Raw genomic sequence first — 6,502 nt, 5'->3', positions numbered from 1 at the left:
CCTCGGAACACTTCAACCCCAGGGCATCAATGTGGACTTCAACAGTTTCCTCATTTCCCCTCACCCCACCTCACCCTAGTTCCAAACTTCCAGCTCAGCACTGTCCCCATGACTTGTCCTACCTGCCTATCTTCTTTTTCACCCATCCACTCCACCCTCCTCCCTGACCTATCACCTTCATCCCCTCCCCCACTCACCTGTTGTACTCTATGCTACTTTCTCCCCACCCCCAGCCTCCTCTAGCTTATCTCTCCAGGCTTCAGACTCTCTGCCTTTATTCCTGATGAAGGGCTTTTGCCCGAAACGTCAATTTTGCTGCTCGTTGGATGCTGCCTGAACTGCTGTGCTCTTCCAGTACCACTAATCCAAAATCTGGTTTCCAGCATCTGCAGTCATTGTTTTTACCTACTGTACACACTCAGTCGCCTGAGGCTGCTCTAATAGTTGTTCTATTTATGTAGCTATAAGCTACATAAGCTACTTTCCAGATACAAGAGGCAAGAATTGTATCAATGACAGCATTCAAAATGGAAAATAAGTCCCTGACAGAAGTCATGAAAATATAAAAGTTATCTAATCTATTGGAATAATGAGGACCTTTGAATGGTAAATCCCGAGGGCGTGGTTGAAAGCGGGAACGGCGAGCCAAGGAATGGTTTCTTTACATTACTACAGTCCCAACTGAAATGACAAAACTCAATACCGAATTGATCTCCTCTGGACACACTAGGGCAGATTAGATTTGCATATAAGTGCCCTCGATATTGCAGAAATCAAAACATGTACGGTATGGGTTTAATTTGCCACTCGTTGTAGACGTGATTGAGGTTAAATCATTAGTGATTCATATTTTGAACGTGTTCGCACACTCTAAAATCAACCAAATTCACCAATCGGGGAGCAGGAAAATCGACGTTTCGGGCAAAAGCCCTTCATCAGAAATGAAGGCTATCTCTCCACCCGAGAGGCTCCATTCCTGATGAAGGGTTTTTGCCCGAAACGTCGATTTTCCTGCTCCTCGAATGCTGCCTGACCTGCTGTGTTTTTCCAGCACCACTCTGATCTAAACTCTGGTTTCCAGCATCTGCAGTCCTCACTTTTGCCAAATTTCACCCATCGTCTCGTCCCCTTGACAACTCATCTTGTCGATGTGGCGGGTGAGAATTCAACAGAAATCAACAGCACTTGGTTTCTTTTTATGAAAAATTTCCCTGTTCGAAGTTTCATATTTCCAGAAATTAAATAAGAGTCCTTCGACTGCTTTTCTGTCAAACACTTTGTCAAATGTCGTGCTTCCAATTCCAGTCACATCCGCCCACTGGAACCTAACAATACCGAAATACCTTTCAGTTTGCAGGCTGCGGCGTGCAGAAATACTCATGTAGGTCCCCAATCACCTCACACATCGTACTCAACCAGGACAGTGACTGAGCTGATAACGCCTGATAGCGAATAGAGAGATCATGAACTCTGCTGAATTGGACAATGATTATCTCAGAGTTGAGCCGAATGTATTGATCTGAAAATATATTACTGGAAAAGCGCAGCAGGTCAGGCAGCATCCAAGGAGCTGGAGAATCGACGTTTCCGGAAGAAGGACTCATGCCCGAAACGTCGATTCTCCTGTTCCCTGGATGTGTCTGACCTGCTGCGCTTTTCCAGCAACACATTTTCAGCTCTGATCTCCAGCATCTGCAGTCCTCAACTTTCAACTTTAATGCCACAAATGTATCTGCATTATTATACTCACTATATCGCACTCCCTTTTTTTTGTAAGAGCTGGATTTCTGATCTCCAGCATCTGCAGTCCTCACTTTCTCCGAATGTATTGATTTCAACTTTAATGCCACAAATGTATCTGCATTATTATACTCACTATATCGCACTCCCTTTTTTTTGTAAGAGCTGGATTTATTAGAGATTGCTAGGTTTTTGAGAATGGGTCGCGCGCAAGTATAAGTGAGTTAATGACTTCGGAGGCTTAATCCCGGTTGTAATGTAGGGAATAGGCGACGCGACTGTCCTGGAATAAGGCTGAAAGAGTATTTGGAGTTTACGTCAGGTTTCGGTATAGTGGCCCAGATTTGTATAGCAAGTGCCTGCCATTTGTTTATCCTGGTGCATTTGAAGGAGGACTCCACCACACACTCTAAAAAAATCGGTGCTTTCTTGTGGCTTCCCCCGCTCCCAAACACACACCTTCCCATATAAAAGGCCAAATTAGCAACGAGTTCGCGCTTTCTTTTCTAGAGAGATTGCTATTCTGACTTCCTTCCTTTAAAAAATGCATTTCGCTGTTGCAGGTTACTGCCTTGGAGATTTGGACTGTTGTTTGAGCACTTACTGGCAACCTGAGGTAAAACTGCTTAGAACGTAGTGAATTGCGAAACAGATTTCCCGATAAGATTCTGTTTCTGCAGCAAGACATATCCCTCAATGAATGATCGGTTACCATGGAATAGGGTCTTTCCCATTAACTACAAAATAGACCTCCTGCCCACCCAAACCAACCGAACCCAACCTCCGAAATACCATCTCAACGTGAGCTAACCTTCAAGGAGTTAGAGACTTGTCTAAGTCATTTGGAATACGATGTACTATTACTGGATTTTCTGAGAGGCAATTTATTATGAAAATAACCTCTGATTTTGGTACACCAATTTCTGCACGCAATATACAATGAAGTTAGGTAAAGAGTCGAAGCAAGCAAACTCCTCGATAAGTTGAGATCAGAGTGGTGCTGGAAAAGCACAGCAGGTCAGGCAGCATCCTAGCAGCAGGAAAATCGACGTTTCGGGCAAAAGCTCTTCTTCGGGAATAGGATTTAAACTCTGGTTTCCAGCATCTTGCAGTCCTCACTTCTGCCTAAACTCCTCGATAAACCGAGTCAATGAGGAGGGTCTGGTCCCAAGGCTGACCGAACAAGTCTCTCGCAGAAGACAGACTAGAACTGGGAGGAAATTGTCGGGAAGAGCGGTTGAGGACACAATCTAACACCGTGGTAATGGAAGAACAGTTATTTTTACATCCCGGAAAGATGATAGCAAAGTTCTTCAGAGGAAACTGTTGTGAAATCTAATCTCACTAATGGTGCGGTTGATATCTAACACTAACTTAAAGGATTGATTTCAGCCTGTTAAAAATCAATGACTCAAGGGCTGGAAGGTACCTGGGAGGACTTATTCCATTTTAAAAAAGGCATTTCTCTTTATTGCACACAGTTTCAGCAACACATGCATCTCAGAACGAGATGACAAATCCCCAAACCGACGAGTTCCCATTTTGAAAGAATTTTCAAATAAAACAAATAATTGCGAAAACTGGAAATCTGAAGCAAACACAGAAACTCAGCAGGTCTGGCAGCCTCTGTGGAGAGGAAGCAAAGTTAACGTTTCGGGTCCACCGACCCTTCTTCAGAACCGGTAAAAGTTCGGATAAACTGGGAAAAGTAAGCCTCCTGTTCTGGACTCGGAACGTTAACTCAGCCTTTTCTCCGCAGACGCTGCCAGAGCCGCTGAGTTTCTCCAGCAATGGCTGTTTGTTTGTTTGTTGACAGAACTTTCAGCTATTTGGCCATGAGCCTGAAGGTGAGATGCGCGGTATTTGATGGGAGTTGAAGGATCACTGAGCAGATTGAGTGCACCCACTTCACTTCTCGTCCTTCATCAGATTGGAAATACGGAAGGGTATGTTTGCTCTCTCTGTCGACTTTAACTATAAACTGCAACTAATGTTTACTCATCTTTCAGCGTTAAGTGACCACTCTAATTTGGGTTCATCAGCGGTATGATAACATTCAAACCGAGCGGAGTCTTAAAGATTACACAAACTGGTCCCTAATTTTGTTTTGCCAGCCGACCCAACAATTTTTTTTCTCTGTTGTCTTAAGGCTGCAACAACTATGTTCACCTCATTCCCCTACTCTCCCCCATCCTTAACTGAATGGAGCACTTATATCCATGTAAACCAGCTATGATGTCCAAAATAGAATCAGATTACATGCAATTTATAGGATCTATTTAGATTATAAACGTTGGTTTTAAGATGTACAAAAAGTCAAGAAAATAAGCGGTTACGTCGATACTTAAATAGCATTCCTTCAGTCGCAAGTAATTCTCTCCAGCATAGTGAGAAGATACTGAATTAGATTTTTCTTTTCTCTTGATTGAGCATTCTTGGAGAGGGGCATAACATTGCTCTGGCGTGATCAGTGTAACTTCGCCGCAAATACAAGGGGAAGCTCTTACCATTTCAGTCCGATGCAAGTACGTCTCAATGACAGTGTTACGCACAGTTGAAAAATGCTCGCTGCCTTCATCTCGGAAGCTCCTCCGAAGGATTGGCAGGGTTAGGGTGAAGCTGGCTGTTTATATTACAAACCCTTCACTTGTCGAGACTTCGGGCTTATTTTCCTAAGTATGGGATTTGAAGATCCGAGAGCAGTGACGTGAATGTTGTGGTCGTGTCAGTCACATCTCGCTCGGCTTGGGCTTAACCGACGGGACTTCCTCGGAAGCTGAAGTCACTTTTGAATGAACAAGTGCGCGCATTTAAAGACGTTAAATGGGTGTGCAGATCCGGAGTTGTTGTGGTGGAACGGTCACATATCAAAGCAAATCCCGATAATGAGCAGAGCCTCCCCTTCCTGCTTCAGCTGCATCTCGCAGCCTGGTTAGAATCAGAGACAATATTAAACCGTCTCTTTGGGTTTTCTGAACAACGTTGAAATGCGCCATGAAAGGGAAGAGTGTTATCTCTCAAAAGGCAGCGGCAGCCTAGTGCTGCGTCGGTCCCAGGCTCTCACTTGCCCAATTAGACACCTCCTGTCGATTCTTTGACAGACTCCACTCGGAAAATCCTTCACAGACCAGACTCCCAACACGAAAAAGCTTCAGCAGTGACATTATTACTGTTCTGGAGATAAGGAAAATGACTTGGCATTTGCCCTCCCTCAGGAGCTGCCAATGCTTCTATTCGGCTAATGAAACACAATTTCAAACCGTGCCACTGCGAGGGCGAACCTTTCTGACATTTAAGGAGAAATCTGGTTGTATTGAAAATCGAGCGCCACGGTTTTGGCGGGCACAAGCTACATTTTACATCAGGTTTCCCGTTAATAAACAAGATCGGGAAACACACAGCTAAACGCACAGCATAACAACAAACAATCACGTGTCGTTTATAAAGTCACTAATTTCATGGAATGTTAAAACAGCAAAACAGATTATTCGAGTTTGTGAAGATTGTTTTTATTTTCCTTTCTATGAAGCCAACTGTAGTTTCATCGTCAGATCTAGAAATTGCCCCGGAAATTTAGCAGAGCTGTCAGCATCTGTGGGGAGAAAATCAACTCTGGTTTCTCCTCCTCAAAAGCTACCAGACCTGCTGAGCTTCTCCAACAATTTCTGTTTTTGTTTCTTGATTTGTTGTAGTTTCATCTTTGCTATTTGCACCCACATTCAAAGAGACATGTCCCTTTCCATTATTGGATACAACTCTCCATTATTGGTAACATTCCAAACTTGGAACATTCTTTACCTCAAGCCTGCTCTGCCAATCTATAAGATTATATCTGACTGGTTTGTTTTCCAAATTCCACATTCCCATCCACCCCCAACGACTTTTGATTCCCTTCCCCACCAGGAATAGTGTGGGAACAGAATCCACAACAGCTTACAAGAAGGAAGTGGATAAATATTTGAAAGAACATCCAGCAGGCCAGGAGAATTTGACTGAATGGATTTCAAATCACTTACCTCTGGACTTTAAATTCTTATTATTCATTTGTGTCTTTGGCAGAGTTTCTCAAATCAATCATGGAACTTCACGTTAAAACTATTTTGTGATCCAGCATCCACCATAAGACCGTAAGAGGGTAGGTGTTGAATTAGCTCCCTCAGCCCATGAAGTCTACTCTGCCATGTGATAATTCCCAACTCCACTTTCCTGCCTTTTCCCTGTAAGCTTTGGTACATTTACTGATTAAAAGTCTGTCTTTCTCAGCCTTCATTACACTCCAAGGCATAACCTTGATAGTTCTCTGCAGTAAAGAATTCCACAAATTCATTACTCTCAAAGAAGAAATTCCACCTCATCTTTGTCTTAAATGTGCAACCCTTTATTCTGGGATTATGCTCTCTGGTCCTCGGCCTTCCCACAAGGGGAAACAATCACTCTGCAATTACCCTGTCAAGTGCCTAGAATCTTATGTGTTCTGATGATTAGATTAGATTAGATTACTTACAGTGTGGAAACAGGCCCTTCGGCCCAATAAGTCCACACCGCCCGGCCGAAGCGCAACCCACCCATACCCCTACATTTACCCCTTACCTAACACTACGGGCAATTTAGCATGGCCAATTCACCTGACCTGCACATCTTTGGACTGTGGGAGGAAACCGGAGCACCCAGAGGAAACCCACATAGACACAGGGAGAATGTGCAAACTCCACACAGTCAGTCGCCTGAGGCGGGAATTGAACCCAGGTCTCTGGCGCTGTGA

At 43.8% G+C, this 6,502-nt stretch overlaps 1 protein-coding gene across 4 annotated transcripts in view; it reads right to left on the bottom strand.

Annotated features, from left to right (window-relative positions):
- Positions 1 to 5,059, bottom strand: part of htr4 (5-hydroxytryptamine receptor 4) — a 200,867-nt gene extending 195,808 nt beyond the window's left edge. For all 4 annotated transcript variants that reach the window (XM_043703786.1, XM_043703788.1, XM_043703790.1 and 1 more), the window contains exon 1: positions 4,248 to 5,059. The gene's annotated coding sequence lies outside the window, so the exon portion shown is untranslated. The remainder of the gene's footprint in view (positions 1 to 4,247) is intronic.
- Between the last annotated feature and the right edge of the window lie 1,443 nt (positions 5,060 to 6,502).

This window comes from Chiloscyllium plagiosum, chromosome 14 (genome assembly GCF_004010195.1).
Source record: "Chiloscyllium plagiosum isolate BGI_BamShark_2017 chromosome 14, ASM401019v2, whole genome shotgun sequence".
NCBI classification, from domain to species: Eukaryota; Metazoa; Chordata; class Chondrichthyes; order Orectolobiformes; family Hemiscylliidae; genus Chiloscyllium; species Chiloscyllium plagiosum.
Note: the sequence above shows the minus strand (reverse complement) of the source record. Positions and strands in the feature narration are given on the sequence as shown.